Source organism: Gossypium raimondii, chromosome 10, assembly GCF_025698545.1.
Source record: "Gossypium raimondii isolate GPD5lz chromosome 10, ASM2569854v1, whole genome shotgun sequence".
NCBI lineage: Eukaryota > Viridiplantae > Streptophyta > Magnoliopsida > Malvales > Malvaceae > Gossypium > Gossypium raimondii.
In genome coordinates, this window is record NC_068574.1 from 34,383,754 (window position 1) to 34,393,793 (window position 10,040).

The 10,040-nt window shown below is 35.6% G+C and overlaps 1 long non-coding RNA gene across 1 annotated transcript; it reads right to left on the minus strand.

Moving 5' to 3' along the window:
• Positions 1–3,854: 3,854 nt before the first annotated feature.
• Positions 3,855–7,396, minus strand: LOC105777998 (uncharacterized). The gene is made up of 2 exons (XR_001128494.2): positions 6,860–7,396; positions 3,855–5,434 (listed from the first exon to the last, which is right to left on the minus strand). It is a non-coding gene; the product is annotated as an uncharacterized LOC105777998 (long non-coding RNA).
• Positions 7,397–10,040: the final 2,644 nt, after the last annotated feature.

Sequence of the window (10,040 nt, forward strand, 5' to 3'; positions counted from 1 at the left end):
GTCTGCAACTTGATTTTCTGAACCCTTACGGTCTTTTATCTCGATATCAAATTCTTGAAACAGTAAGATCCAGCTATCAATCTTGGTTTGTATCCTTCTTCGTAAAAAGATATTTCAATGTCGAGTGATCAGTAAATTATGTAACCTTTGCACCGACAAGATAAGAACGAAACTTGTCGAAAAAAAAAACTATAGCCAACAATTCTTTCTCTGTAGTGGTATAGTTGATTTGAGCATCTGTAAGAGTTTTGCTAGTATAATAGATGGTGTGAAATATTTTTCCCTTACGTTGTCCTAGAACAGCACCCACAACAAAGTCGCTTGCATCACACATAACTTCAAAAGGTTGAGACCAATCGGGTGCAACAACAATGGGTGCATTTACTAGCTGCATCTTCCATTGAATGAATGCATCTAGACATGCATCGTCAAAGAAGAATTTTCGATTCTGTTCCAGCAATGAGCATAAGAGTTTTGCAATTTTTGAGAAATCTCTAATAAATCTTCGGTAGAACCCCGCATGCCCAAGAAAACTGTAAATACCATTCATATTTGTTGTTGGAGGTAATTTTTCAATAATTTTTACTTTAGCTTTGTCGACTTCAATTCCTTGACGAGAGATACGATGGCCTAACACAATGTCTTCTGTTACCGTGAATGACATTTTCCTCAATTTAAAACAAGATGTGAGTCTTCACATCGCTACAATACTTTATCTAAATTGTCAATACAATGATTAAATTTATTCCTATAGACTGAGAAATCATCCATAAACACCTCTAAAGAGTCTTCAATCATATATGAGAATATTATCATCATGCACCTTTGAAATGTCGTTGGTACGTTGCAAAGACCGAAAGACATTCGACGAATAGCGAAAGTACCGAAAGGACAAGTGAAGGTAGTTTTTCTTGATCCTCAGATGCAATAGCAATCTGATTGTATCCAAAATAGCCGTCTAAGAAGCAGTAATAGGCTTTTCCAGCAAGCCTATCCAATATTTGGTCAATGAAAGGAAGTGGAAAGCGGTCCTTCCATGTGGCTGCATTTAGTTTGTGATAATCCATATAGACTAGTCATCCCGTAGGAATGCGTGTAGGAATTAATTCATCTTTGTCATTGCTACACACAGTGATGCCACTCTTCTTAGGAACACATTGCACTGGACTTACCCAAGTGCTATCAGCAATAGGATAAATAATTCAAACATCAAGCCATTTTATAATTTCTTTCTTAACAACTTCCTTTATCTTATCATTTAATCTTCTTTGTTGCTCAATCGATTGCTTGTCTTCATCTTTCAACTTGATCTTGTGTATGTAAAAAGATAGACTAATGTCTCGGATATTGGCAATACTCCAAGCAATAGCTTGTTTATGTTGCTTAAAAATATGGATTAATTTATCTTCTTGAGTTACATCTAGTGTTGCGTATACTATTATTGGGAGAGTATTGTTATCACCAAGAAAGACGTATTTAAGGTGAATAGGTAATGGTTCCAATTCCAAAGTAGGAGCTTCGTCAATAGATGACTTGAAAATTGAAGTTGTTCTGTTGGCTAAGTTTAAGGATTCGATCTGTCATCCATGCCTGAGTTCAAATTATTAGCTTCAACCATGCTGTCATAATTAGCTACAAATTCATCGTCAGATGTCACTGCAAACTCTTCAGAAAGTATTGTGTGTTGGTCATTGAATTCTGCTCCGATTAGATTATCTAGCACATCGACAGTATGCCATTCTTCTTTTTCATTGCCTCGAATAGATTCGAAAACACTGAGGGTAATGTGTTCATCATTAAGTCGCACAGTTAGTTCACTTTTGTATACATCAATAAGAGTTCGTCCAGTGGCTAAAAATGGTCTCCCAAGATTATGGGAACCTCATTGTCTGCCTCACAGTCAAGTATGATAAAATCAGTCGAAAAATGAATTTATCCACACGAACTAAGATATCTTTAATTTACCCTTCAGGTTGAGCCAAAGATCGATCAGCTAGTTGCAATATCACTGCAGTAGGTTTCATGTGACCAATTCCAAACTTTCTTAAAGTTGATAGCGACATTAGGTTGATGTTAGCTTCCAAGTCGCATAAAGCCTTGCACAAATAATGGTTGTCAATTGAACATGAGATAGAGTAAAGCTCCAAGGATCTTTCATTTTAGGGGGCAACTTATTTGTCAAAAGAGCACTACAACCCTCTATGACTGCAATAGTTTCCATATCACTAAGTTTCTTCTTCTTAGACACAAGAGCTCCTTCATAAATTTCCCATAATTCAGAATTTGCACAAGAGCGTCTACTAAAGGAATATTGACCTCAAGTTGCTTTAGTGTGTTTAGGAACTGTTGGTACTGCTTATCTTTCTCATCATCCTTGAATATTTTTGGAAAAGGTAAGGGTGGATAGACGTCTAATTGCGTCGACACCCTTGGTTGCGTCAATAGTTTCGAGGGTTAGACATTCGGCATATGAGTGACAATTTATAGGACTTCTTTGTCTATTACATCGACAAGCTATTCAGATTCAACCTTCTCGCTAGGGATCACTTCAACAGTATCTTGAGGTGATAGAGTAGAGTCTGTAGTTGGCTTGACAATTTGTTTACCGCTCTTGAGAATGATAGCCTTGCAGTGTTCCTTCCCCTTTAGGCTGGGATTTTTTGTGCCACTAGGTAGTGTGCCTGATGGTCGAGTATTCAGATTCGAAGCAAGTTGTCCTAATTGTGCCTCCAACGCCCGAATGGAAGATGAATTCCCTTGCACAATAGTTTCTGTGCGATTCATATGCTCTCGCATTAAAGCTTCAAGATCTGCTAACGAGTCACAAGGAGAAGCCTAATTGTACTGTTGTCGTCGATGTTCTTGACCATGCTGATTCGGTATTGAAAAATGTTGTGGCTGCGTCTAGGTTTGGTGTGGATGCATCTAGATGCATTTCAGTGTGCTAATTGTAGTTATACTATTCCTAATTGTAGTTCCCTTGTCTTGAATTATAATTGCCTTGAGTGGATATATTCCCATATCGAAATGTCTGCAGTATTTTTTGCCTAGCAGTTTGAGTTCCCCAAGGCTGTTGATTGCGTGCAGAATTATTGTAAGAGGTGCCATAAGAATTGTTGCGGATGTTACTGACATAAAAGGCATTCTCTGCATGTTGTGGACAATCTTCATAGCTATGGTTGTCACTGCAAATCTCACAACAAAAGGTAGGAACATCAACTTGTTGGGTGACTTGTATAGGTGCAACGTCACTAGTCCTTTGCATATTTTTTTGTCATATTTGCAAGAGAAGAAACTTGAGCACTAAGTGCAAATATTGCATCCAATTCAATAACTCCCGGAGTAGTTTTTGCTTGTGCAGCTCTAAAGATATGTTATTGATAATCATTCTGAGCAATTCTCTCAAGAATTTCAATCCCATCATTATAAGTACAATCCAGTAAAGGTCCATTGGCTAATGCGTCGACAAGATTCCTCGTGTGTGAATTTAACCCATTATAAAAGGTCTCAATTTGTGTTTCCTGTTGAATGTCGTGCATAGGACAACTTATCATCAGTGTGTTTCCTGTTAAATGTCGTGCATTAGATTCTCATCGTCCAACTAATGATAAGTTGTAATATCATTTCGGAGACGAGCATTCATTGTCGGCAGGTTAAATTGCAAAACAAACTATGTTGCTAGTGCATTCTAAAAAGCAATTGATCCGGCAGGTAACCCAAAGAACCATGTACGAGCTCTTCCCTACAAGGAATAAGGAAATAACTGCATCTTCAAAGTGTCATCAGGAACACCTTGTTGACTAAAGGAAGTACAAATCAATAAAAATGATTTTAGATGTTCTTGTGCATCTTCATGTGGCAGCCCAACATATTTCCCATTAGAATTCAACATTTGGAGCCATACTGGCATGAGTTCAAAATTTCCAGCTTTGATTGCTGGCCTAACAACTCCCAGTTGTAAGTCATCCAAGACAAGTACTACAAAATCTTGTATAGTCCTGTTTTGTATTTGACCGTCTTGATGCAACGGTGGGTCATTAGCATTTTAGTTCTGTATCAGGGATATAATTGCATTGTTTCTTGGCAAAGCCATATTCTTTTGTTGTCGAAGTCTCCTTCGAACAATTCTTTCAATTTCTTAATCAAAATCGACAATAAACTCTGAATTGCTTCAGGTCATACAACACCTAAAATAAAATGTGAAAATAACGACAAAAAGAAAACAAGTTAGTAGCAACTAAATATTATGAAATAAAAACAAACAAAAGTAAACATCAAACAAACGCTATCCCCGATAACGGCGCCAAAACTTGATCAGCTGTTTAGCATCACAACAATAATTAGATAAGAGTGAGATAAATTGTGAATGTAGTTGTCGAAGCAATAACTTGAAAACAGTAAGATAAAATATGATACTGATAAACTGGAATTCCCAACGTGAATATTCAACAAAATGCTAAGTGCTCACAAGGTGTAAAAGGATAGGTGTCGATGCATTAAATTGCAATGAATATCTTACCAAGCTTAACTTCTATATTTAATCAAAAACTTAAACATGCACATTAGCCATACCTTCTGATGATGGCAATGGAACACTATTAAGAACAAGTGGATTAAATTTCTTTAATCCTCAAGCAACTTCTGTTGTCATGCTTGTTAGCTTGAACTATCACTGCACCTTTCAATGTCAGTGACCGCAATAACACTTCCATGCTAAAAACATTCAAACCCAAAGATTAGATAGTAAAAGTAAGATTGAATAAAATAACATTTAACCAAGAAATCATATGTATTTCCGTACTAACATGAAATAGGAAGTAATCACCAGCGTTTAAAAAAGAAAAATAAAAGAAATAAGTGGAGATTACTATTCCTAGACAACTCGACTTGAATCTGTCTATTCCTCTGTGTGTCGCACTCAAGGCTTCACGTCAAGAGTTGGTCTGCATCCTTTTCACGTCGGTTCACTCGTCGGAGCTTAATCCGCCATAGCTGAAAGCTTTAAGGGATAAGTTAAAAAAGATGATCCAAAAAAAGCTCTCTTTTTTTCTTTTCATGTGAATATTTATATATTTTTCCCAGATAGCTCAAGTGTCATTTTAATCAGAATCATGCTACCTCTGTACGTACAAGTTAGTTGTACCAGACTGGACAGCTCACGTATTTTTGTTCCTATCCGAACAACTGTCAAGTGCGGTAACAATTCTAGGTGCAATCTGAAATTGCTCATGCAGCGACATTAGTACCAAAATATGCTAAAATTGAAGGTAAATAAACTAAGACCCACTGAGTCATAAAATATAAATTACTGAATTGAAAATACTAAAATATATGCTAAGATAACTAAAAGGGAACAAATTAACAAATAAATAGGAAGAAAACATATGTTGTTTCTAGTATTATTAGCAACTCAATGCTTGGGTGGAGTTGAAACCTGCATTCAATCAAAGTACAAACAAGGAAGTAGAACAGAATTCAGCGACTTAAATAAAGTCCGGCATTGTTTAATATGATGGACTAAGAGTTTATTTCTTTACAAAGACTGGCTTGTTGATAGAGCTCAGTGAGGTTGAGCCTCTAAGGTAGCTTCTTTTTTCTTTCAATTTCTTAATGCAAACAGAGACCTTTATTCATTACTACATTGATTCCTCAAGTCTCATACAATCTCCATAAATGAAATTTAGATTACAGTAAGAGATATCCAGCTGAGCTTATGAGCTGTAAACATAGAATAGGTGGGCATAATAAATCTGCCTCCCAATTATTTCAAGCACCGTATAAATGTGTGTCATCTTGCTTAATGTGGACATAACAAAGATGATATGATTGAAATGATTGATGGTTCAACTACACAACAAAAATAGGCAAATAATATGCACGTCATACATCAAAATATGCCCTGTTAAATACATAAACTAAGGAAACCATTTAATGATAACACATGTAATTATTTTTTATCAGCAATTCTAGTTATATTTTGCACAATAAATATTGACACCTTGGAAGGAAACCAAATGGAGATGCTATGTTATGTTAAGACAATTAGAAATAAACACCTAAATACGTCTAGATTATTTTTAAAAATAAATGAGAAAGAAGCATGGGGATACCTTTGTAAGAATCATATCCAAAATATCACTCCCTACTTTCGAATCATAAAGCTAAGTTTAATGGCAGGAAAAATGTTTGGGGGCACTTCTATGCAACTGGGCAAGACCAGGCTTGATTCTAAATGTATTTTTGTATAGCTTCTCAATATTTCCAAGGAAAATACTAGAGGCTCGCCCTTAAGCATCCTTATTTGGCATATCATCGAACAAATCATGAGCACAGTAGAAATAGTGGCAATTCATTACTGTTTCAACCAGTACTAAAATACCAATTTGACGGGATACAAGGAGGATACATATGAATATTGAGTTAAACCACAACCCATTTTATTCTTTATAATATGTAATTGGTATTTCACAATAGAAAAAATGGTTATACAAAACCAAAGTAACTTAACCACAATAGTTAGATGGCATTATAGTGCAAAACCATGAAAACAATATTTATATTAAGACCAGAAGAGCTGTCTCTAAAAGGAATTAACACCTCCTAAATACTTTTATCTGCACAGATCTTTCGCTTGACAGAATATAAACGTTTGAAAATAACTAAGAAATCGATCACAAGAAGAAACCCGCATAAGTAAAAGTGATATTAAAAGTATTCCTTAGTTAAGTTATTAAACCAATAATGGGTGATTAGTTAATCGAAGCACATTTAACTTTCAACACTTAAAGAAAAAAAATTCGAAGGCAACTACAGCATGATTTAGCACAGTACAAATGTAGAATAAGAAGCAGCAACTTACCCCAACAATTGTATGGGCTAGTTTAATACGCAAAGCTGGAGAGGTCAGCACAACTCCCTCCAGCATTCCTTCAATACAAGGATGTGAAGCTGCCTTCAAAACCAAAGCTCCACCGATAGAGTGACCAAAAAGGAAACAAATATATTAGGGATGTGAGAGCTTCAAAGGGATTAGAAATAGAAAACCATAAAACCGTGAAACTGAAATTGGTGCATGTCTCTTCTGTTGGTGCCGCTCACTTCCTCTCAACATCCCCCATCGCTATTGAGTACTGCTACTTTTGGACCAGAATTGGAGAACCCAAAGAGTTTTCCAGTATTGGAGAAATTGATGATAGGAACCTCAGCATCACAGAGAATGGAAAAATCTTTGTCGAGTTCGATTCACGCTCACCAAACCATTGTTGATACTTTGGATCAATGGATGTGAAGATTCACGAGAGAGAACTTGGGTCTAACAGTTAAGAAAGAAAAAGATCTAATCCTGGATGACTGTAGAATTTTATTATATAAGATCAGATCCCAAATTAAATTTCGGGTCGAGCCATTTTAATTATAATTATATAACAAATATAATAATATCACTAAAATTTATGTGACCTTTCAAGTGCTATTTGAATACAAAAGAAGGAGTTGTTACAAAGGGGTTTAATAAATCATTTAAGGAAGTTTTAAAGAGCATTATATACTCTTTAAATTTTGACAGCAACCCTTTTCAGCTACCAGCTGTTTCTGTTCTTCAAAAAGAATAAATTAAGCATTCAAATCATCATTAATGAGCTGATGTCTATTCGGCTAGCCAAGGGATAGTTCAAGAGTCATTTTTCAAGCCTTCATGGACATTCATTCAGCTGAATTGAAGAGAATTCAATGAAGGAGTTATTTGTTTCAAGAATGCCAAGAGACTTGAACTTAATTCAGCTTTTAATTAGCCCATTAAGATGAATGCTTGTGACTATTTGGCTACCCTATTTTAGCACTATAAATAGGTGAAATCAGATTTTGTAAGAAACTTTTGATCATTTTGAATGAAACACTGTTCATTTGGTGAGAATTACTTTTCTCCGATTTTGTATAAAGACTTGTTGGCTTATCTACAAAGCTAGTGGTGTCAACCCATTCTTTGCTTTATCTCGAACTTATCACTTTAGCAAGTGTTGCGTTCGAACCCTATACCGAGGTTCCTATCTTTCTAGATAGCGGGTCGAGGTTTTGATTGAATTTTCTGTCCATATCATTAAACGTATAAGTGTTGGGACGACACTTACTAGTGTTGGTTCTTACTTGTTTCTTGAGCCGTTTTTTTTCTTTCCTTCATTTTATCATAACCGAACACATCCATTCTTAGCCATTTTTCCTGAACCTTTGTTGTTATAAAATAATATTGAGCCTATTTTATCAATTTTATTTGTTAGCTATACATTTGTTCCTTACTTCATCGTAGACGATCGGGCAACACAAATACGACTCGACTCAACACCGAGGCGGATCGTATCATTTGGTATCAGAGCTGTTAAAATGAAAAGTATGGACTTACGAAGACAAGCCGAAATGGGTTCATGAAGTGCAAAAAAAATTCAAAAAAAAATTCAAGTTGTATTCGTAAGTTTCTCATTGAAATTTGAAGTATTGAAAAAAAATGAAAATTGAAAAAAAAAGTGTTGGAAATTTTTTTTAGTAATCATCTTTTCTATTCCCGATCCTCAAAGATTGATTTTTCTACCCCCATTTCTTCTACCCCAACGCCACACCCAATCCAATTTTATGTTTTTGTTCAGCCTACCCTATTCCTCTTCATTATTTTCTTTGTTTCCCAAATTTGTGACCGACCCTTAAGCCTACGATTAAGCCTTGGCAAGTCTACTTACAAAGTCACTAGAGAAGAAAGAGCAGTGAAAGGCACGAGTGTTGTGAGAGCATTAGAGTTGAAAAAGCTGATCTCGAGTGCAAGCTCGAGGGTGAGGGTCATTCAAATTTTCTTGTGAGTGATTAGTGAGGTTTTGTGGTGAGGAATTCATTTTGTCTTTATTTTAACATTTCCTTCTTTTCAGCTATAAATTATGTCTCAAGGAGAATTTTTACAATTTGAACTTCAAGACTTCAAGAAAGAAATGGATCGCTTGTTCGATAAGAAATTAAAACCCCTCCAAGAACGATTGGTTCATGTCGAAGAGCGGAGCCGTCGAGCAAGAACCCAACGGGAGCAAACTTATCCAAGTGAAAGGATGGAAACGAGATTGACAAGGAGTCGAACATCCAACGAATATGTGAGAAGAGACCCTTATTGTAAGTCCTATTCTTCAAGGAATTTGGGTTGAAATAAAGCCAGCTACAAGTTTGAAACTTTTCAAGGAGACAAACGAGAACGTAGAAATTTCTTTTCAAGTACCTCAAAGTATTCATCTACAGATAAGTCCTTACGAAAAGGTGAGTGTGTTCTGTACTCTTCCATGGAGGCTTATTCACGAAGAAATTAACGCGACTTATGTAAAGATTCTTCCACTTCTTTTCCCTCAAAAACCTGTCATTTTGATTCTTATATGTTATCATCATCTTACAATGAAAGAAAGAAGCAAAAAGACAAATAAACAAAAAGAAGTGTGAGGCAAGAAATGATAATGCGAGAGAATGAGCGGATCTCAAGTGAAATTGAGAAAAGAAAAAAGAAATGAAAAAAAAGGGAGAGAGAAAGCAAAAAGAGTTTAAGGGTAAACAAAAATGTGAAGAGAGAAAAGATATTGAGCAAGAAACGAGTGTTGTCGATGAAAAAGAAACGAGAGAAAAAGATGTAAGAGAACAAGAAAAAATGAGGAATATCTTTGCTAACCAATGTGGGAGTTTTCCTTGTGTTTCATCTTTTCAGGTTTCTAAAGGTTTATGTGACGAGCTCCAACTTCAATACCTTTCCAAAGAGAGGCAAATTCATTTGATCGGAAAAGGTAAGGTTGAAGGTGAAATCCAACCACAAGTGTTTAAAGGTAAGAAATCTTTAGCAATCGAGTCATGGCAATCAGATTTGAAAATTGTCGATAAAATTTTTGATGACTTAATTTTTGAAAGATCTCCTTATTTTGATATGGTTAATTGCTATCCTTTGATTGTGGTTGAAAAATTTATTTTAAGTGGAAGCATGAGGAGTTGTTTTCTTGATTTCTTTTGTGCTGAAAAATCTGTTGATGTTG